At 35.7% G+C, this 23,811-nt stretch overlaps 1 long non-coding RNA gene across 1 annotated transcript in view; it reads left to right on the top strand.

Annotated features, from left to right (window-relative positions):
• The first annotated feature begins 366 nt into the window (after positions 1-366).
• Positions 367-23,811, top strand: part of LOC122222420 — a 63,060-nt gene continuing 39,615 nt past the window's right edge. Inside the window, exons 1-3 of the long non-coding RNA XR_006203747.1 lie at positions 367-451; positions 7,788-7,890; positions 23,053-23,249. This is a non-coding gene — a long non-coding RNA (uncharacterized LOC122222420). The remainder of the gene's footprint in view (positions 452-7,787; positions 7,891-23,052; positions 23,250-23,811) is intronic.

Here is a 23,811-nt window from a genome sequence, read left to right as displayed (position 1 = left end):
GACGTAGAAGTGTGCCATTGATTTTTGTGAATATTCTGAGGTGGAATAATCACATTGCCTTGTTAGTATATAATAATCACCCAGTGCACAGACCCTAGACCTTTGGAATCACTCAAAGTTTTCATTAGAGAATCAGCAGTCTTTTAGACTCACTATGGTGTACCTCAATGTTGAAATTGCATATTACAGGTTATGCTCCTGTAAATAAAGGACATTTTGTTATGCCCACACTCAGCTGCGTTTCCTACTGTGATTTCTTTACCAGACCCTGCTGTGACCTATTGGCAAATACAATGCATTATTGGTGAGCCTTTTTTGTCTGAACTTGATGTCTGTCCAGAAGACAAAAACACTGATTAGGTAGAAGGAGGATGAAAGTCCTTCAGGAACAGAGTGACTCTGGACCTCAGCTACAAACTGCAGCTTATTCATAAATGTCAAGAAACAAAAGGTGAGGACTAGTACATCCTGTCTTGAGGGTGCCTTCTCATCTATCTCTGGGAAGCATGACTGCCTTATGGATTGAAATTTAATGGGAAATGACCAAATATAATCGCTGGGCTAAATTTGCCAAGGCCACTCTGATTCAGTTTTAAAAGGGAATCAAATCTAAGGGCCATCTTTTGCCTCCATTTCTCTTGGAGGGTTCTCTGAGGGACCCAAGGATGGCTCACTTTCAGAAATACTGATGGGGTTATTACAGAGTAGGAAGTTTCCCTAGACCTCATTCCTATTTCTTAGTGCTTCTTGACTCTTCACTCAAAGTGCTTGGAATAACAATCTCTTCAAGACATACTGGTATTCTAAGTTGTCATGTAGATGAGGAAACTTTTTTGTCCTCCAAGAAATTTCTTCTCCCTGGTCATTTAATGGCCTGTAGATATAGAATCCTACTAGTGAAAAATGATGGTTATGAGATTTTCATTATGAGCTTTCTTGGTGAGGCCAAACAACAAATATTCATAATGACATCAACAATTTACTGTTTCATTTATTATAAGTCCCCTTTATAAACATTCTCAAGTTATCTATACTTGGCAGATAAGGAAATGTAAGTTCAGTAACTTGGCAAAACCTCTTTGTTGACAGTAGCTGAGAGCAAGCTTTTGAGTTAGACAATCCTGATTCTGCTGCTTATTAGCTTCGTGCACTAGTTGCTATTATCCTTCTTCATCTGGTTTCAAGTTCAGTGTTTCTTCCATTTTACTGTGCTACCAACCTCAAATCATTACCTTGCAAATTAGCTGAATAGAAGGGGAATGTATTTTCCTAAATATGTAGCACAGGTAGTGAATTTTAGACCCTGTTTTGCAAAGAATGGTAGAAATTATAATTGTTTTTTTCCAAAGCAAGAAAACTTGCTTGAAAGAGAAGCAGTTGTTCTGCTGCTGCACTCTGTTGGCTGAGGATACAAATCTTATCCTTCTATTCTAGCAAAAGAGAAAAGCACTGTTTTATACCTGCTGTATGTGGAGTCATCAGGGGTTAGTGATGTTTCTATTAAAGAGTCAACACTGTCTACAAGAGGCTGAAGATGACCAGTTTTAGACAGTCATGTCTAATGCAGAGCATGAGCTTTGGAACAATAGCATTTTCCCCTTTTTGCTTTATGGCAGTTCTCTGATTAAAGGCCAGGAAAACTCTGTTGAACTGTGAAGTAAGGAAGGATTAAGAAATTGAATATGATCAACGTATCCAGCTGTACCTTAGAGAACATATACACACGCAACACACACACACACACACACACACACACACACACACACACACACACACACCAAAGCAAAACAAAGAGCAGTTGACTTTCAGTTCTATTCATTAAAAAGATCCATTTATAATTGTACATGTGCAGAAGGGCTGCGAGACTGAAGTGATACCTGAGAGAGGCCTGGGAATATGTTTGCACCACATTACTTGGACTGCATGATAATTGAGAGCCATTGTGGCTGAACACTTTATGAGTTTGTTTAATTTGTCACAGTAAATAAAGCTTTTTTGATGCAAGTTAATTAGCTCGCTTGTGTTACTGCACATCAAATGTAATTAACAACCAACTGCCAGTGTGGGGTTGCCCTTGTGGAACATGGTAATAGGGGGAAAAACTTAACTGGGGCTGGAGTAAGTAAAAGATATATTGTTGAATCAATCACCCTTCTGCCGGCTTAAATTTGGATGGCCTAGAATCTAAGGGAAAATATCAGATCTCATAAAATATCAGCTCTTTAATTGGATTCCCTAAAAATCTCATGTATTATTCCAGGCTCACATTTGCTACCATATTGAGTAAACTCATCTAAGTGAAATTCCTACCACTGCTCAGACTTCACTTTCTCCTTGATTGGCATTGCCTATATATCCCCTCTCCTTGGATCTTTCATTTCTAGCCATTTACCTTTCTTTAGTTTTGACATTTTGTTTCCCCTATGATAAATGCTGCTATAGCTAATGCAGAAGGAGGGCTATTAAATAATAACCGAGAAGGAATTCGTTTGAATGGGCAGAAGATAATGGAAGAACTCATTCAAAGAAGGGGTCCATACTTCCAAATTCATAATGGTATTCTCATTTAGTTTGTATTTTGAGAAAGTATTCTGCCTTACTTTTTATTTAACATTTTATTTTACATTTTACATTTTAGTTAACACAAAGATGTCAGAGAGCCTTAGTTTAACCCTATTTTTGATCATGTATCAAAAAAAAGGTAGGAAGGCAGAAAGACCTTTAAAAGGACATAGTAATAGTAGAGTTGAGATGCTCCACTTGTCTACTATTTACATTGTAAATATTCACTGGGAAACAATTTATGTTAGGATGAGATAAACTTATAGAACTTTATAGTTTTACTGGAGTAAACCTTTCCCTCTCATTACCTTCATAAGGTGTCACCTCCTTTATAAAAAAGGAAGAATCTATGCCAACTTCTCTAAGTAATAACAGTATTTTTGGGAATAACAACCTAGATAGGAAGGGAAATTGAACTGATAGTGGAAGAACTAAGTTAAGTTCTGACTACCACTAACCAGTTATCAGACCACCTGGGGTGACTCACCTTCTCTGGGACTCAGTTTCCTCATAGAAATCAGAGTTCCATTAGATGGTTTCATCTTTGTCTTCTAGCTCTCAAGTTCTCTTGACTGTATGCTCTCTCTCATGATTTTTCAGGAGATCCTCTGAATTCATTTCTTTTTAACCTGCCCACCACATGTCTTTGCTGTCTGGTTTTGACAACAGAAAACACGTAAATCCAGTGACTCTGAAGTTAAAAGAAGTGTGTTTAAGAATCAAGACTCTGCCCCCATTCATTCATTCAACAAGTATTTATTGAATACTTTCTATGAATGAGGTTCTGGGAATCTGAGGATATAAATGATCTGGATAATCCTTCATATATATAATTGAAAAGTAGATAACAAGTAGCTAGCTTTAAAAATTAGATCTCTCTACTCATATTGAATTATTTAAAAATATTCCTATGTATTATATATATCTCTCTCTTCCCTGGGTTTTTATTTACATGCTGTATGTATTCAACACACCAAAACAAGCAAGCAGGCCTAAACTAAGGCAGAGGGAAGAAAATAAAGCTCCTTTTATACCTGAGCATTTCCTCTTGAGACAGCTCTCTTTACTGAGAGCTGGCAAGAATATACAACTTATTTTCTTTTATGTGATTTGAATATGAAGAATTATATTACATTTGAATTCATTTTTACCCTTTCAAAACTAATATTTTTATTATAAAAGTAATACACGCTTACTCTAAAAACAAAATATTTCAAAAGTTTATGATAGAGAAAAAAATTAAAGTGCCCCATTTTCCCACTTCCTAGGGAAAATCACTCTTAATATGTTGGTTCATATTTTCTCTCTTCCTCTCTCTCCCTAGACACATACTAGTAAAAATATATTATTATGTCTTTTTACACAGATAGAATAATACTATTAATACTGAAACTTGATTTCTTTCAAAGTGTATCCTGGCTCTACTTCTTTGTAAGTAGATCTTTTTTTTTAAATAACTATGTTGTATTCCATTGAATGAACCTAAGTTTATTTAACTAGTATTGCAGTTGATACTATGGATTTATTTAACTAGTATCGCTGTTGATAGATGAATTGTTTTCAGATTTTTGCTTTGTAAATGATGCTGCATAATATTTTTATAATATTATCATCACTACAAAGAGTAATAAACACCTCTTAAGTACTTATGAGGTATCAGGCACTTTGGAACACACTTTATAGACATCATTTCATTTAATTCTTGAAATAATCCGACAGATGAAGGCAGTGAAATCTAGACATGCTAGATAACTTGTCCAGGCTCACATACCTAGAAAGTAATGGAGCTGTGATTTCAGCCCAAGCATGTCTGATTCCAGAGCTAAGCTCCACACTTAGCAAATATTTTTGTACATACAGACAGTTTTGTATATATGTCTTAGTATACGTGTGTGGTACATTTATAAAGATTAAATTGCTGAGTTAAAGGATAGGCAATATTTGAACTTAAACATGTATTTTCAGATTGACCTCTAGGAAGTTTTGCCAATTAGCCCTTCCAATTGCAGCAAATAAGAGCAATATTTTCTCCACACTCTTGCCAACATTATGTAGTATCTTCTTCCACCCAATATGATAGGCAAAATAATTATATCTTTGTGTTGTTTCAATTTGCATTTCTTTATTAATTTCACTCTATTACTAATAAAATGTATATATTTACCATTTTTTTCTTCATGTGTTGAATTATGGCTCATATGCTTATAATCTCTGTTTTAAAGAAATTGCATAAAATTCTCAGTGAAGTTTTATTTTTCATTTTAATACACTGTTAATTTTCTCTGTCATTATATATATCCAAACCGCTGTTTTGTTTCTGTCTATCCCTAATGCCTTTGGAATTCCTTTATGGGCTGGATATAACCAGGTACCATCCTACCAGCAAACTCTGATTATTCAATTTAGTAATCAGTCAAGGTCACAGGACTTGGGCAAGTTAACTGACAAGACAAGGATGGGAATAGGCCACTTAAAGGTGACTTTTTCTCATAAAAATTATGGTAGTTATGGGAAGAGAAACTATTGACTTTTTAAAAAATAACATATTTTGAAAAGATAGCAGAGGGCCTAAAGGGAAAAACTGAGAAGAATGACATTAAAATAACAGATGTTCAAAATGATTTTGTTCAATAAAAATTTTAAAAATTCTTCAGAAAATATAAACTTCATTGAAACCTCAGGACTAATAGAGTACACATATTTGAAATTATGAATGTGCGCTGTAGGATTGGCTCAAGATGCATATAATTAGTTATACTTTAATTTCTAGAAATGAACACATATTGCTTAAGATTTTTCTAATTGAGACATGCTCTGGAGGAGTGACAAAGGTAACATCTATTTGACTTAATCAAGAACAACAAGTTTATATTTCTTATTTTTTTTCTCTTTGAAAGCCACCTGCTTTCAGACATGTCCTTGTGGAATCAAGAGTTTATTTTCTGTAAAATTCTAGCTTCTCATGAGTTTAACCAAAAAAGAATGAAATAATTACTCTATCATGCTATTTACTTGAGACATTAAAAATGCAGACAGACAGAAAGATGGTTAGTCAGATAATCGGATTATACTGGCTGAATCCTTAAGGAATCTGCCACTAAGAGCAAGACAGGAAGGAATAAGGAGGTGTGAGACTTAAAGCCTGAGACAGTGAAAGGTAAATGCAGTGTGCTGTGTTGTTGGGCTCAGAATGGAAAGGGATGACATTTTAGAGGCTATCCCTTTGTCAAAAAGTTCTTGCAGGAAAGCAAACTTAAAAATGTATTATCCGCTACAACCTACATCTTGAAGAAAGTGATTAATGCAATTTGGCCAGTCTATAACAGAGCCATAATATATTGTTGAAAGGGACCTGCTGAGGCAAAATGTAGTGTTGAAAATGTGCTGTTTCTTAGTAATAATAGAGGCTACCGAAGTGAGCCTTAAAAAAGAGCAGGGCTGGCCAATGATTAAGCTAACATTAACACCTTTTCCTACTTGCAAAGACTCCAACTTTCTCTAAGAACCTCTGGTTTTTAAAGCTTTTTCTTCCTGTTGTTTTTGCCTGGTTTGGATATTTTATTTTCTGGTGAGTATTTTGGAAACAAATAAGGAGTGAAGAGATGAAGAAACTCTTGGAGAAACAGAAGCAGGAAGTTGGATTTTGCTTTGCTTTCCATAACTCTATCTTCTTTTTTTAAGTAGAAATATTCTGTATATCAAATCCTGTCATGTGTCATGTTTTAGGGTATGGCACAGTTAACATCTACAGAATGGGATAGACTAGGGGGAACAGAACTTTGAAAATAGACTGCCCATTGGGTATGTGCAGTTCTGGAGGGGAATCCTGGGCATGTGTTAGGTAATGATTTAGCCTGGCCAGCAGAGCAGGTTTCTGAAAGTTTTAACAGACAGGTGGTAATTGAAGTAAGAAGCATGTATTGGAGAGGGCATTTGATAAGAATTGAGGTGAAATCCTGGCAAAATGAGGCAATGGGAAATTCTCAATGCCAATTTGGAAGGGCATGTGGTAGGTGGTGTGAAGGTAGGGAGTGGCAGTGCTCCAGTCACTGAACTGAGGATAAAGCACAGGACTGAAGCCCTCAGTAAAGAAACTTACATGAAAGGACTCTTGCCCCATGGAATATTATTTTCCTGGCACTGACAGGATTCCTGTTTGGTTAGTGGCTAAGTTGTTACCACAGAAGGAAAACAAGGAAACGAGCATGAATTGTTGATTCTTCTGAAGTGGGTAGCAAAACAGCAGTAGCAGGTTGACGTTGCAAACTCTCATCTCTAATGTAACAGTACACAATTCCCTTGACAAGAGACAAAGCAACTGCTAGGTTTAATGTGTCTTTACATGAGCAAATGATCTCGCATAATAATACCGCACCGTGCTGACAATCCTCTATGAATACCGCAGTGTAACGCCGACAGTTAGCTAACAACAGAGCTGCCTGCCCAGATAGAAGGTTTGGAACTACACGGGAGGGACATATTCGACTCAAGGTACTTCTGGGGAAATGTGGAAAGGCTGACATCTGGACTGTCATGCAAAGCAGACACATTCTCAAACACAAGAGAAATGCCGTCTGAGAGGTCTTAGTGAGGCTTCCAAATTGTCATCAAGAGGCTGTTAAATTTTCATAATTTTAAAATAGAAAAAAGAAAGGATCGCTTTAGAGAAGTAGTGGGAGGAACCAGTGCTTGAGATGGATGCATTTATTCATTTACTAAATATGTCTTGACTACTTTCTGTAGTCCAGGTAGCATGCTAGGTGACAGAGCTGCAGACATGAATAAGATCATCCATGCCCTCAAGAGTGTTATTATCTATACTTGGAGGAGGAAATAAGCCAACAATTACAGTGTTCTGTGGTGATAAGCAGGAATTAAGTCAAGGTTGTTATGGGAGCTGAGATAAAGAGTATCTAACAGTGTGTATGTGTGTGTGTGTGAAGGGTGATATTGGTCAAAGAAAGCCTCCAGGAGAAGGGGATATTTGAATTAAATGTCGAGGAATGGGTAAGTGGATGGATGGGTGAACATTCTCGTTGGAGAGAATAAGTCCAAAAACTTAGATTCATAAAAGGGACTCTCATGGAATATATGGTGAAAGTAGTGCTAGGAGATAAATGGAGACATGGAAACCAAGAACTGCCAAACCCCTTATTCAGTAGTACCCTTGGGTCTGTGTTGATAATAGATTATTGAAAACTAAGAAGTAAAATTCTTCTTTCTAGGCAAGACACAGTCAGAGTACAAATGAAGTATTTCCTGATGCAAAACTGGTTAGACCTTGGAGGAAGTTTTGGGGGAAGATTAGGAGATTTCCTTCTCTGAAAGGTATGGTGTAGAAAGTAAGGAAACAAATCAAGAGTTCTTTTAACTTTATAATTTTTCTTTATTTCCAAAATTGCCTAAAAGGAATAGGAAAGATTATTGAAGGGGAACACTGCAGCATAGAATGAAGCTGCAAAATTCTACAAAATATTGGTGGCAGGCAAACATTATGGGATCTTATAAAGGGGTATTTCAGTGTCAAGGTAATGATTGTGTCATAATGAACTAAAGTTATTTAATAACCCTAAAGCATTTGAATTATGTATAGTAAATTCTAACATGCTATCCTTGCAACCTTTAGAAATGAGAACTCACTTAGGTCAGGAAACTGCACTAAGATAGTCTAGATTATTATGGGCATTTAGTTGGTCTTCAGTGATAGGTGATGACTTCTAATACTATCCCTGTTTTATAGATTGTCTTCAGCCATTTGTGATCTGTAGGGTTCAGATCCAACCTGTGTATGGTGGCCCATTTAGTAGTGATGGCCAGGTTCATGTCTAGTTCTCAGCTTAACCCAACTACTTGTGTGGTAACTTTATCAAGCTCTTGCTTTGACATTTACATCTTGCAAATTGCATGCAAAGTATAAACAGAAATTTTCCTCTTTGAAATAGAAATGTTTTCAAAGAGCATTTCTCCATTTCTTCTTTGTGTATCACATCCCATTGATATTAGGAGAACCAATGCTACCAGAGTCAACAGCAGAGCTGGCTGAAAACAGAATGCCATTCAGTGTCACTGCATCTGGTAGCCTGGGGAAAGCATAGGTAACTTCATAGAAATTATCAAATTCTATGGGAAGCACATTGGATGTTGTCTAGTTCTATATCCTCACTTGGCATATGGGAAAACTGCAGTGTTTGCTCAGAGCTCTGTGATGACAATAGATTAGAATTTAGATTTTTCTAAGTTCCAGGGCAGTACTCCCTTCTATCCTATAGCATTTACCCTTTCATCCTAAAGTATACAGCAGAATACTTCTTTTCTATTATGGGTCAGCTATTTTGGAAAACACTTTGAAAATATAAATGTCATAAAAAATGTGTTATTTAAAAATTTTGTGTAAGAAGATTTACATTCACAGGTCTTTAAAATATTTTTTTGGGGGGGTCTACGCAGGCAAGGGAAATAAAAGCAAAAATAAGCAATTGGGATGACATCAAACTAAAAAATTTTGCATAGCAAAGGAAGCCATCACCAAAACAAAAAGGTAACCTACTAAATTGGAGAAGATATTTGCAAATGATATATCTGATAAGGGGTTAATATACAAAATATATAAAGAACTCCTACGACTCAATAGCAAAAAACCAAACAATTCAATTAAAAATTGGGCAGAGGACCTAATGAGACATGTTCTCAAAGACACACATACAGATGGCCAACAGACATATGAAAAGATGCTAAACATCACTCATCGTCAGGGAAATGCAAATCAAAACCACAATTAGATATCACCTCATACCTGTCAGAATGGCTAATATCAAAAACACAAGAAACAACAAGTGTTGGTGAAGATGTGGAAAAAAAAGGACCCATTGTGCACTGTTGGTGGGAATGAAAACTGGTACAGCCACTGTGGAAAACAATATGGAGGCTCCTCCTCAGAAAATTAAAAATAGAACTACCCTATGATCCAGTAATCACACTACTGGGTATTTACCCATAGGATATGAAAACACTAATTTGAAAAGATACACGCACCCCTATGTTTATTGCAGCATTATTTACAATAGTCAAATTATGGAAGCAGCTCAAATGTCCATCAATAGATAAATGGAGAAAGAAGATGTGGTGTGTGTGTATATATATATATATATATATATATATATATATATATATATATGCGCTCACATGTTTTCTATGGCATACCTTTAGACTCTCTGCTTATCATTTTACAACTAGTACTCATGGAAAAGGACTAGAGGAAAAGGCTTTCCTATCCAAATCAGGGCCTTTAATTGTCCTACTCAAATCAAGGTCATTTTCTAAAGATATAACTCTTACAGTTTTATTATTTATCCCATTAGTGACTCCAATGAAGAGAAATATATGGGGTAGATAGAAACTTTTATAAACTTTATATCACCAGTATCCACAGATCTGCAATAGTCAGGCTGACTTCAGACAACATATTAAACAGGAACATATGGAAAACAACCATTGACTTAATCAAATAAATTTCTTTTCCTGCCTCCCTCCCTCTTCCCCTTCCTCCTCTCCTTCCTTCCTTCATTCCTTCCTTTCTTCTTCTTAATACATATTTACTGAGAATCTATTCTGAAGATAGCATATATGAAGGTGATAGGGAGCTAACAACCTAGCTGGAAGACAAGTGTACACACTGGGATAGAGTCAGGATTTGGGAGAGAAGGACTTCATTAGTAAATAAGTTTGGGAATGTTAAGCTAGCAGGGATTCTATACTCAGATGCCTTCAGAGGCCAGGGTGGTCATATGAAGATAATATAGTTTGAAGATGATAAGGAGAGGTGCATCTGCAGGCTGCAAATTTGCCCTTCTGAGTAAAAAAAAAAAAAAAAAAGAAAAAAAAGCCCCTTGGAGCATTAATATCCTGAGACAAAGAATTTTAGAGAAAGTGGGGTGCCATTGAAGAGTTTTGAGATGGATATAATATCATTAAAGCCATGTTTTGAGGGAGATTGAGAAAAAGGCAGAGATGTCAGTGTGAATTAAATGTAGAGAGACATTATACCCCAGAGCATCAGGCAGTCCTGGTTTAGGCCTCTTATCCGCTGTAAGTATTAATAGGGTGCCCTTTCACTCTAAATAAATGTCCTGATTTAGATAGTAAGTAATAACACCTAATCAATGGGGTACATTGGCCATCCCTTCAATGAATAGAACCCCATTCACAGGATTCCAACTGGTTCCTATGAACGTTTAAGGTAATTTCTTAGTAGGAAGCCCTTTATCTAGTCATGGCATATTATAGTTGAGGTGTGGATAGAGAGAGTGCTCACACACAAAAGAACAACAAAAGTTGATATTTCTAAGGTGCTTTGTTGCTGCAGTAATGGTGGCATGGTTGAGAAGTTTAGATATTAGTATAATCATAGGAAAATATGGGTAAAGACAAATATCAAACAGGGAGTACTGATTTTTTCAGAGGAAGTTGATTAAATGGGGGGAAGGAGAAGACTATGAATTTTTACTTATATACTCCTATGTTGGTTGAATTGGTGAAATTCAATTTAATTTTAAATTCAATTAAATTTTAAATTTAAAAATTAAATAATAAAATTTTAAAAAATTAAAATTGAATTGGTAAAATTGGTTAAAAAAAGACCCAATAAAATAATTTTGTAAATATTATGGAAAAGGCTAAATTGGTCTTAGATCTGGTGATATACTGACAGATTTACATATATGTCAGTATGTAAACAGATTTAGAAGATCTTATTTTCTTATGATCTTATCTCCATTAAGAGCGTATGTTTTTCATATCTGGTAAGTGATATATCTTTCTGTTGCAGTGTACTTAATTTTTAGTTCTTAAAGAGTAAAGAAGTGGATTTCTATGGGGCACCTGGGTGGCTCAGTCAGTTGGGCAGTGGAATTTGGCTCAGGTCATGATCTTGCTGTTTGTGGGTTCAAGCCCCGCGTCGGGCTCTGTGCTGACAGCTCAGAGCCTGGAGCCTGCTTCGGATTCTGTGTCTCCCTCTCTCTCTGCCCCTCCCCCACTTATACTCTGTCCCTCTCTCAAAAATAAATAAATGTTAAAAAAATTTAAAAAAAAGAGTAAAGAAGTGGATTTCTATATCAAAGATTATTGAGCAATAAGGGAAATTAGTCATCTAGAGACAATATACCCCAGAGCATCAGGCAGTCCTGGTTTAGGCCTCTTATCCACTGTAACTATTAATAGGGTGCCCTTTTAATAGTTAATAATAATAATAGTTACCATTAATAGTTACCAATACCATCTATGAAATACTGTGTCAGATGATATCTCTATGACCTAGCATAGTTCTGTACGGTGGATGTTATAAATGAGGACGTGGCCACAGAAAAGCTCAGTAACTGGTCAGAGGCCACACAGTTAATAGGCATCAAGCTGGCATTCCCACTCAGGTCTATTGGTTTCAAAGCCAATGCAATTGTAAGTAAACAAGAGAAGGCATATGTAGCAATATTAGATTTTAAAACTTTCAAACTTTGGATCTAAGTAGAGCTATTAGTCATTCCAGCAGGTTGCATGGGGAACTATTAAAAATAGTTTCAAAACTTCTTTTAATGATGTTCTCTGAGAAGACCTACAATTTTGGTCTAAGGCAGATAGGTGGTGAACTGTATCTGATGGCATTTAGTCATTGTCATAGCAAAAGGATCTTTTAATGAAATAGTTGTATCAGAACAGCATGAAATTTATATATTTTTCTTGTTATTAATATCTCAAAGCATATGGCTATTAAGTAATTCTCTTACCAGCATTATAAAGATAGTTTTAAGATAATGTTTGATAACATTATGGCATACTCTTAGAGTTGGCCCTATTTTACAATATTCTGTTGAATGCAAATCATGTTGTTCATGGAGTCAAAGTTCATGGGCTCTTCATGGTCACCCATGACTATGAAACTCCTAGTGACTTGTATTCTTGGTTTGCCAACCTGGGTGACTGTGGGAAAGTCACTTATATTTTTAAGGAACTTATATTTGATAACTACAGCCCTTCAAAAACTTCCTCTCTTCCATCCATTTCTGGGAAAATCCAAGGGAAGTCTCATTTGCTTGCGAATTGGTCTGGACCACAGTTTGCTTTTTTACTCTTTTTTTGGTATATTAATAGCTGGAACTCTGATGCTTCTGTTGCCCTTTCTCAAGCCTCTTTCTGCTGCTGATGTTTCTCCCTACCCAGAACCCATTTTTCACGCTATGTCAAGGCTCCCTGCTTGTCATAGGGAAATTGTCTGTGTAAATGGCTCCCCTAGAGCTGTGAAGTACATAACTTGTGCAATGTATGACAAAGCTCTGTTTAAGTCTAACCCACTAGTTTACTAAATATGTCTAGACCTATCTGAACCTCCTACTAGTAAAGTGGAAGCAGTGAATATTTCCTACATATAGAAATACAAGTGGTTACTATTATAAATACTAATTTGTGACAATTCTAAAGAGACACTGAGTATTATACCCTGACTGAGGAGAAAGTCTTGCTCATATGTTATATAAGTGATATATAGGTCACATGGTAGGTAGGTAAAAGACGTTTCAGTGCCCTTTAACAACCTCATACTCTGTGATTATAAAATTACACATAGATCCACATAGGTAACCCAAGAAGGCTATGGGCCTAAAAGGTCATCTCTACAAAAATAGCAATGCAGTTCCATTTTCAGTATTCTGAGACTGAAAAAGTTTAAGTTCAATGACAAAAATTAGAACAGAGCAAAATAATAGAAAAACATGGTAATTTTTTTCATATTTTACACATGTATGTATATATGTACACACATATAAAGAGTAACTCTAGAGTCTGCTTTAAAGACTAAAGAATTATTGCTGCTTTTAAAAATAAGAACAAAAAAAGCAAATGTGAAAACTTCTAAATTAAATTCCAACATTTTCAAACAAATGCTGCCTGGGAGATCACGCAAAGCATTCAAAGCCTAAATTGAATGTATGTTGGCAAGAGCATCTTCACATCTCTCTAAATAACTAGCTAATACAGTCAGTATTTTGCACCTCATCGAGGCCTGGCACTTATTTGCAAAATGTTGCAGTCAATTGTCAACTAAAAAGAATGCACCATTTCAATCCTTTTTGGTGTGGGGGTTAGGGGACTGGCAAAAGGTTTCTCCTCTGAAGAATGTTGCGTTGCAAAGACTGAAATTCTCCAGGGGCTGCTAATACTGCTGTCAGGTGTAATCTACCCTATCAACATTTTGAGGAGAAAGAATCAACACAAAAAGAAAACATGAGGCCATTAGAAAAGGAGATGTAGAAGCAACCATCTTGAAGCTGCTGTAATTAAGCCTTTTATCTGTTTTATTGAATAAAGTTTTGTAGAAAGTCAAGTAGAGAACAAAAAAATATACTCTAAATTGTTTCTCTTTTCCTTATTCTTTTGCCAGGCCTCTGCTTTAATAACCACAACAAAGGTTCACCAGTCATTTGGCCTTTTATTTAATTCTTTCTTTATTTATTTAAAAGCAAGGCAAGTGATTGCAAAAGAAGTATTGGCTTTGCAGCTTAGCAATCAAGGAATATATATCTAATGGGAAAAAAGCATGTATTGAAACTGTTATAATACAGAACAGAAAACAAGAAGCATCATGAAAGATGAACAAGGGACTCTTAGCATCCAAAAGAAAAATGCGTGGATGGAGATTAGTGTCTCTCATTTTTTGAACCCACCTACATTATAGACATTATGCTTAGTGTTCTATACATTAATCCTCTAACAACGCTATGTGATAGGTGTTACCCCATTTTACAGATGAGGAAATTGAGATGTAGAGGTTAATACATTTGATTTGGTTTCCACAATAGATGGTAGAGCTGATATTAGAATCCTCAAATACCTCTCTAACTCCAATTTCTAACAGGAATGCTTTAGGGAATACTTCACAGAGATAGGGGCTTTTGCATAGATTCTTGAAGATTAAGGGGATTTGAACAGTGTGTGATATGGGAAGTGCTCATTTCATAAAGAAGAAATAGTGTGGGCTTACGGATTGAAGTTTCGTTGGAGCCTAGGGTAGGAGCAGAGTTTCTCTGTTTAGTGAGTTGGGACTTATAGCTAGTTTATAAATTGAAACCTTGGTAAAAGTGGGGAAAGAGTTTAAAAAAACATATGTAGGCCTTTATTTTAATATAAAACATACAAGTATATTTTTATTTGTCAATCATCTCTTGAGGCACCAAATCATTTTCTTGAGTATCAATCTGTTGATTGTAGTCTGTACCCACAGTCCACCATTTTATGCCTGATTTGATACAAACATGTTTGGTTATTTAAAATGGAGCAAAACTGGAAGACACAATCTGAGTGTGGCATCCTTCTGGATTTTTATTACTTTTTTTTCTCAATTTGTTATAGCTGTCTTGCCCATTCCTGGTTTGACATCAGTTTTTTTTTTTTGTTGTTGTTGTTAGCTTGTTAGTTTTTTTAAAGCAAGCACATAACTTAGTGTTCATAGAAACAATTTTCTTTCTGTACTCATATTTTATCAGTTTTCATATTTAATTAAATCACATAATTGCAAGAACAAGTAAGACTGGCATAAATAGGTTTGGACAAGTATACAGCTAATTGGTGGGAGAAGGGCACAGATATACTATATTACTTGCTAGCCTGGAGTGTTTAATCATCCATGTTTTACAGAGGGAATGGAGAGCATTGATCTGATGAGTCAATTAAACAGAAATGTGTTAAAAGAACTGCTGTTGCAATGGAAAAATAGGAGATAACATATATTAGGGTCAGATCTTTCAGGGCCTTGAATGCCAAGCTGAGAAGTTTAGTCATCATTGATTAGCCATTGTTGCTATCCCTACAATGTTGGGATCATTGTGTTCTGAGCTGTGGATGGGGATGATTAATTTAAATGCTGCCTAGAGAGATTTGGTAAAGAAAATTATGAGAGGGAATAGTATAGTGGCAAGTGTGAAAAGAGAAGAGGGGATGGATGTGAAAGATATTTTAGATGTAGGGTGAGTAGGACATGACTGGACCAAATATGAGTGTGGTATTCAATGTATCTTTCTCAGAAAAGTGAGCAAGTAGGAATTTGTCACCTTGACATTGTATGAAACTCCAGGGACTTTACTAGTGCTTTTGACTTCTTGTTTCCATTATGCTTAAGTCATTCTGCAAACCATCCCAGTGATTGCAATGGTATCTCTTGTATTAGCCCTCTGTCCATCACTATCTGTACAGCCTCACCAGTATTTAGCACTGTTGTATATTATTCCCTCATTGTTTTAGGTATATACGCTATTGCACTAAGACACACTCTATGTTTTTTTCATTTTAGCATCTCTAAAATCAGAATGCATCTTAAAATGTCAGTGCATCTTGACATATGATGACATGTTAAAATTTTTTTGTGCTTATTTATTTTTGAGAGAGAGAGAGAGAGAGAGAGAGAGAGAGAGCAAGCAGGGGAGGGGCAGAGAGAGAGGGAGACACAGAATCCAAAGCAGGCTCCAGGTTCTGGGCTATCAGCACAGAGCCCAACGCAGGGCTTGAACCCACAAACTGTGAGATCATGACCTGAGCCAAAGTCGGATGCTTAACCGACTGAGGCACTCAGGTGCCTCATGATGACATGTAAAAATTTAATTAGTTGCATGTTTTTCCTTTCTTATGGCTCAAAAAATAGCTGTGTTTTATAATCTTGAGCACCTTCCTTCCTCAACCAGGTTATAAATTCTAGGAGCAATTCTCAGACCACTTATCTTCTTCATCCTTTACAATGTCTCATACAGTGCCATACACCTTTAGTAAATATTTTTGAATTATTGTTAACTCGAATTAGAATTATGATAGGTCAGTTCATGAATAAGGCATTGAACGAGGACTTGGAAACTACAGTATTCTGAGCTTCAAGGATACTTCCACAATGTCTTAAGGAGACTCTAAGAAATGAAGAAACAGAAATGTAGATTTCTATTCAGAAATCACAACATGAGTAAGAATTAACTTGGTTGGCTTGATATTTAAAAAATTTAGTATCTATTGTTGATTAGCTCTCATGACACCTAAGGAATTTTTGAAGGGGACTATTTGATTTCCCTTCTGTTTGTTTTCTTCCTTGGGAATATATAAATTACTAGACAGGAAAAAATGAAGAGAGAAGAATGAAAGATTCAGGTAATAAAGCCATATAGACTCTACAAGATAAAAATTTTTTTTTTAAAGAAATTTTTTTTAACGTTTATTTATTTTTGAGACAGAGAGAGACAGAGCATGAATGGGGGAGGTTCAGAGAAAGGGAGACACAGAATCTGAAACAGGCTCCAGGCTCTGAGCTGTCAGCACAGAGCCTGACGCAGGACTTGAACTCATGGAGCGCGAGATCATGACCTGAGCTGAAGTCGGCCGCTTAACCGACTGAGCCACCCAGGCGCCCCAAGATAAAAATATTTTTGATAAAGTTGACTGTTTCCAAGATTTGTCTTAGCTCAAAAAGTCTAAAAGAAGAAGCCAGATGCCTGAGTATACATATGTTAGAAGGCACAGTGGCATTTAGGCAAAGGAAACAGGTTAGTTTAGCAGTATTCTAAGGAAAATCGTCAAAATAAGTGTGGATTATCTGCCAATTTCTCCAATTTTCCTATGAGGATATAGAAATTGCTTTCCTTAGAAAAATTAATGAATGATGGAAATACACTTTAAAATCTTCTACTGATATAAATCATTAATGGAATTATAGATAATGAGAGTTTTTTAAATGTTTATTTATTTATTTTGAGAGAGAGAGAGTCGGGGAAGGCCAGAGAGGTAGGGAATGAGGAGAGAGAGAGAATCCCAAGTAGGCTCTGCACTATCAGTACAGAACCCAACATGGAGCTTTAAGCCACGAACTGTGAGATCATGATCTGAGCTGAAATAAAAGTTGAACGCTTAACTGACTGAGCCATACAAGCACCCTGATAATGAGAGTTTTGAATGAAAAGATATTTGCATTATCTACAAATGGAAAGTGAAAAATTGAGGATTTGGCACAATGTTTCTAAAGTGGGTATGAGGTTTTTTGGAGTCTGAGGACAAAAATGTAAGAGATTACAATGGGTATGATTTGAGTGTTTCTCTCTTACATTACAGAACCTAAATCATTTTGGAAAACCAAACCACATTTACAAAATGCAAACTTCCTGGAAACATCCACTCCTTGTAGTGAATAAATACACTTTTCCCCATGGGTAGAGTCTACACCAGGCCTATTAGGAAAATGGTAGTAGAAATGAAATTATAAAAATAAAATATTTAATGAGAAAATGTTTAATGAGGCCATAGTATGATATTGATTTAATAATGATGAAAAAGGAAAAGATGCTTTGTATTATTTATCCTGGCAGCTTCATTTTGGATTGACTTTCCTAGGTTTATTAAGATTAAATAATGTGAAAAAATTAAGACACTGCCAATTCTCAATTATTGGTGTGAAGAGGTAGTTTATTGGCATACAATTAATAACAAATTTTGACTTCCAATATATATTGTAATGTTTCCCAAACTTTGCTACACATTGGAATTACTTGGGAATCTTTAAAAAATATTGTGTTTGCCTCCCAGCCCTAGGCATTCTAATTTCATTGGTGTGGGGTATGACCTGAGCATCAGGTTTTTAAAAAGCTTTCTGGGTCATTCTAATATACAACAACGGTTAAGAGTCACTGTATTGCCAGTGAAAACAAGTATTGCCTACTTTCTGTTTTACTGACATAGAACTCCCTCCGTTCACTGCCTAGGCAGAGAAATGTTTTGTTACTGAAACACATGCCCTTTGCAGAAAGGGTAGTTTGTGTAGAGGGCTGTTTCTGCCTGATAGGTAATAAGCCTGATGGACTAAAAGGAAAATATTCTGATCATAAGAGATTGTGGGAAAGAATTAAAGGTTCTGATAAAAAAAGAAATATTTCTCCATTCCACCTGAGATTGGACTTACTGAGTCCTCATTAATTAGCTTATATTAATTTTCTATAAAATATATATCCATATTCAAAAATCAGTTCAAAATATATTAAAAAGATAAATTTTGATGATTTACTATTCTGAATTACTTAAGTCTTGGGGAATAATCAGAGGTCTATTTTCTGAAAGGGAAAAACACTTCAGATTGTTGATCATTGCAATCACTACTCTAGGTAGATACATATTATATCTTTGTTATCTTTCATTTCGATGATTCCCTGAACTAAAACTTGTTGTAATACTACCCTTCATAATGGCCCTAACTATTCTTTAGCAAGTTCTGTGATAAAAAGAACAAGATAGTAATTTCAAGATGTATTTCCTATACGACTCTGCTTTTGTGACTTTATCGATCCCAACATTATCTGAACTCTTTTCCTTCTAGTTTTGGGATATCAGATGAGAAGGAGTTATTTTAACTATCTCTTGGAAAATAACATCGATGAACTATTTTCGTCCAGTGCAGCATAAATTGTTTTTGTCCACAGTGGATTCCACCCAAAGAAGGCAGACTCTGATTACTGGTTATTAAGCTTTTTTCCCCTGGCCATATGCCTGAATGGAAACGTGGCAGATTTTCCTTTGGGTTTCAACAAAGTGTTTTCTCAAACCGCAATGAAACGAGCTGATTGAAATGTCATAATAACAGTGGTGGTAGTAGATTGTTGCTACTTCTTGATAAAACAGAGAAATGGGGCTATTTGAAATCAGGGTAACTTTTGAGTGAAAGGATAAGACTTGGAAACCAAATATCAAATATGCTGGCTAATAATGAAGACCATTTGCTTGTTTGGAATTTCTGCAGATAGGCTATATTAATTAGTTTCTCATCTCCTGAGACATATAAGAAACACCTCAGAATGAAGAAGAAAATGCCAGAGCAGCACTTGTGTTGGGTGATGTTTGTGTTGGCTGTACTTATGTAGGACGAAAATGTCTTTTTTCTCTTGTTTAGTAGCATTCCCGACACATTTGGGGTGATATCTAATGGGACTGGTCATCAGCCCAGAAATGCATAAAGGAGAATGCATTAGCCACAATTTGTCCTTATAATGCTCTCTTCACTTATTCTGGCACAAGATACGGATATATTCTAAAGAAGATCACCTTGCTAGAAGTGCTGATCACAATGCTCTCATTAGTCATCCTGAGTCACTGAAGTGGACACTTTTATTGGTGATATGATGTAATTGTTGTATTCTCAAGTCTGAAGCCAAAAGAGTTTAAGATTCATGAGGGGTTTTCGATAAAATATATTTAAAATCAAAGTCTTAGTCTTGGGCCTCATGTAAACTGAAAGTAAAATCGAGATATATTATTTGATCAAGTGCCACAAATTTTGGACAAGGCTCATTTTTTTTTTACCTCAACATATAGGATTAATTCTGTATGTTATTTTTTCATTTGTTACCCCCCCTCCATGTATGTCAGCCATTTATAGTTGTTTTTTAAAATTGTGATAAAATATTCCTCACATAAAAATACACCATTTTAAGTATTTTTAAGTGTGCAGTTTTGTGGCATTAAGTACATTAACATTGCTATGCAACCATACCACCATACATTTCTAGAAAAATTTTGTTATGCCAAACTGACACTCTGTATCTAATAAACGGTAACTTCCCATTCCCCTTTCCTCTCAACCCCTAGCAACAACCACTATTCTACTTTCTGTCTCTGAATTTGGCTAGTCTTGGTATCTCATGTAAATGGAATCATATAATATTTGCCCTTTTATGTTCTAAATTCTTTTTTAAGCAGCTGGTTTTATATAGTCATCACAATTCAAATAAGGAAGAGATCAATAATGCCAACTTACTTTCATGGATAAGAGAGCTGATCCCTGAACGTTAGCCAATTTGTTCTACTGACTTCTAGCCCCAAAAAACATTATATCCAGTTTAAGATACTTCATTAAAACACTATTTTGTACTTCTAATCACTTTTATGATATTTGTTCTAAGAAAGTCTTTATTTTTTAAAATTTATTTATTTTGAGGGAGAGAAGGAGAGAAAGCATGCATAGGGGAGGGCCATAGAGAGAGGGAGAGAGAGAATTTCAATCAGGCTCTGCACTGTCAGTACAGCTCTCAAATATGGGGCTCTCAAACCCATGAGCCGTGATATCATAACCCGAGCTGAAATCAAGAGTTGGTTGCTTAACCAACTAAGCCACCCAGGTGCCCCAAGGAAGTCTTTAAAACCTCTCTCCCATCATCTCTCTACTGGTCCTATATTTAGCTTTCACAAAATGAGTTGATATTAATTATAATGATAATGAAGATAGCTAATATTTATTGTGTGCTTCCTGTTTGACAAACTTAATGCTGTTATATATGTATTGACCTCATTTAGTTTATGCAACATTTTATAAGGTAGATACTCCAATTATTCCCATTTATAGGTGAGAAACTGAGGCATGAAAGATGAGGTTGCCTCCACTGGGTTGTGCAGCTAGTAAATGTAGAGCCAGGACACTGAATACCACTACCTGGTCGATATGTAATAAATAAAAATCAGCATGTTAAAATGAACTGGATTTGGGAAGTCTATTAAAATTAAGGAAAGCTATGAAATTTCTGGTTTTTTACTTTTTCAATTATTTTATTTTCATTGGCAATTCAATTCCTTCATACACAAATGATCACCCAATTAGCAGAATCAAGGATAATGCTAAATTGGTTAAATAATAGACATTGCAGTAACATTCTCCTGTACAAAATACTTTTAAAAAGGATGGTCTTTGATTCCTTTCTCTGTATATCTGTAAATGTTATTACACATATGTTAGGCATTAAGTAAATTAGTGACAATAAGACATATGAGAGATGGGTAATACCAAGTTAACCACCAACCTAAGTAGACCAATGCTCTGATGATGCTTTTATCCTATAGGAATTTCAAGTTCTATATCTTAAGTCCACATTCTTTGATACATCAGCAGCACCTATCAGGCTAGGATTTTCTGTTAACTTTATCCTGGTTCTAGTCTTGGTTTGCTCTGCAATAGAAACTGAGTCTTTCTTCTGTGTCTCAGTCCTATGGTTCTTTCAATCACATCTAACAGTCCTAATAGGATGGGTCAGTGGAATAACTAGCCAGTCAGGAGAGCATGGCTGAATAATTCCCAGTCAGGAGGTTATGGGTTATTCAAGTGATTGACAATATTTTTTGATAATGAGTCAGGTAATGGCTTTGTTCTGTCTTCCACGTCATAGCAATCAGCAATTAGAATTCCATTAGTCATTTCCTCTCTGGTAGCTTAACTCCATACACAGCATCCCCAAATATTCACCAGAGATGCATCCTGTATAACAGGTAGTTGGAATGGCTGTTGCTGCAGGACAACAAATGATCTTTGAATTTGGAGAAACAGTCTTTTAACCTCTAATATTGAGGTAAATTTTTTTTCCCTTTCTGTAAACATTGCTTTAAGACTGGATCATTTCAGGGCCAGAGGGGAGACATGGTGTTTACTCCTAGGTTCTCCAGAAATTAGCCTAATGCCTAAAATAGATCATTATTGGATAGAACTTTTAGATTCTCAGTTTCTACTGCCTACTTTCATTCTGTTACTCATGGTTATGTCACCTGTCTCTACCCCCATGCATGCTTCCATCTCCTGCTTTGTAATTACTTTCTTCAAAATATTCTTGCCTGATGATTACATCCCCCACTTACTCGTCATAAGTTTTATATAATGTATATATTGTTTGTAATGTGTCATTTTCCTTTATATTGTTACATTGTAAACATGCTGTGTTAAAATATGTTAAATTGGTTTAAACAAGTTTCCTTTTTAGCTGCCTTTAATTTAGCTCAGATTGGTCTAAATCCATGAAGAACCATATATTAAACACTCTTGAATAGCTTCTATGAAAAGAAACTTAATTTATGATGTTTAGTATTATACATTATACAGTTTCTTTATTTTTCGCTCAGTTCATCATGCTGTGAAAATTCATGAATATTTAACTATTAAATGAAATGCAAAATTTTCATTATCATTTTATTGAAAACTTGACATCTTAAAATACCATACATACCATTAGTATTCTAATGCATTGTCACCTTATTGAAAAATGCTGCTAAAAAACAATACAGCCATTCAGAAAAAAAAATTTTGTCCGCCCAAGGCTATTAACTATAGTTCTACACATACATTAGTGACAAATAAGTGAAGCAGCCAATGCTCACAAAAGATGTCACTAAAATGCTAGGAAACAACTGTAACCATAGAAACCATCTCACACTGCAATCTGAACATCTTTTGTCAGTGTGTGACTAGAAATGAGATGCTTAAAATCATTAGACTATCAAAAAATCTGAACATCTCTCCATTGAAATTTACATATTTAAATATTTTGAAACCTGCAAAAACTTCAACATGATACTTCTATAAAATATTGTTTCAGCTCCTAGCCCTCAACTATCAGTTTAGATATAACAACAAAAATTATACATGAAGACTTACAATTTTTCCCCCTCTATCTTTAGGCTATATGCATTGTCTAAGGAGCCTAAACAAACACCCTGGAGAACAGAGGTTAGCTCTGAGGGCTGTCTACCCTCCTGCTCTAAATCTTCACAATGGTGCCATTCTTCACCTTTCCTTTCTCCTTTGAACAATCACTGGCTTAAATTGTACCTGCTCCAGCAAGACAGGTTTGCAGGTTTCATAAGCCTTCATGACAGTAAGTACAAAATTGTCTTAGATAATGAGATATTTAAATAAAGGATTTGACAAACCAGTGTAGGAGAGCGTGAGTTTGGATGAATGTGGAACAGCCTTTGCAACCTTGGCTATGGAACTGACTTTTTCCCCTTGTCTTCATCTTCTCAGAAACTCCTGAAAGGTCTGGTTATTTAGCTGAATGATCTGTGTTTAAGGGGCAGTAGAAGCCATTTTCCCTGAAACCTCCATTTGAAACTAAAGGTTAAGAAGCTTCTTTAGCAGCCTGGATTATTGAGACTTTACTGCTTCTAAATCACTCTCTCTACCCGCTTCAGTCATCATTCTAAAAACATTTATGAAGCACCCATAATGTGTAGGCACCATTCTAGGCACATGGGGCAGACACATCAGTGAGCAAAGCAATGTTGCCTGCCTTATGGAGTTTGCATTTTAGCACTTGGAGACAGAAAATAAACAACAGAACAAATACTAAATTTATAGTATGGTCTATATACTTGGTATTTTTTGAGTGCCTACCTCATGCCAGCCACCATTCTAGGCTTTTCAGATCCAGCACTGGA

The sequence above is a fragment of the Panthera leo genome, chromosome B3, assembly GCF_018350215.1.
Source record: "Panthera leo isolate Ple1 chromosome B3, P.leo_Ple1_pat1.1, whole genome shotgun sequence".
NCBI classification, from domain to species: domain Eukaryota; kingdom Metazoa; phylum Chordata; class Mammalia; order Carnivora; family Felidae; genus Panthera; species Panthera leo.
Note: the sequence above shows the minus strand (reverse complement) of the source record. Positions and strands in the feature narration are given on the sequence as shown.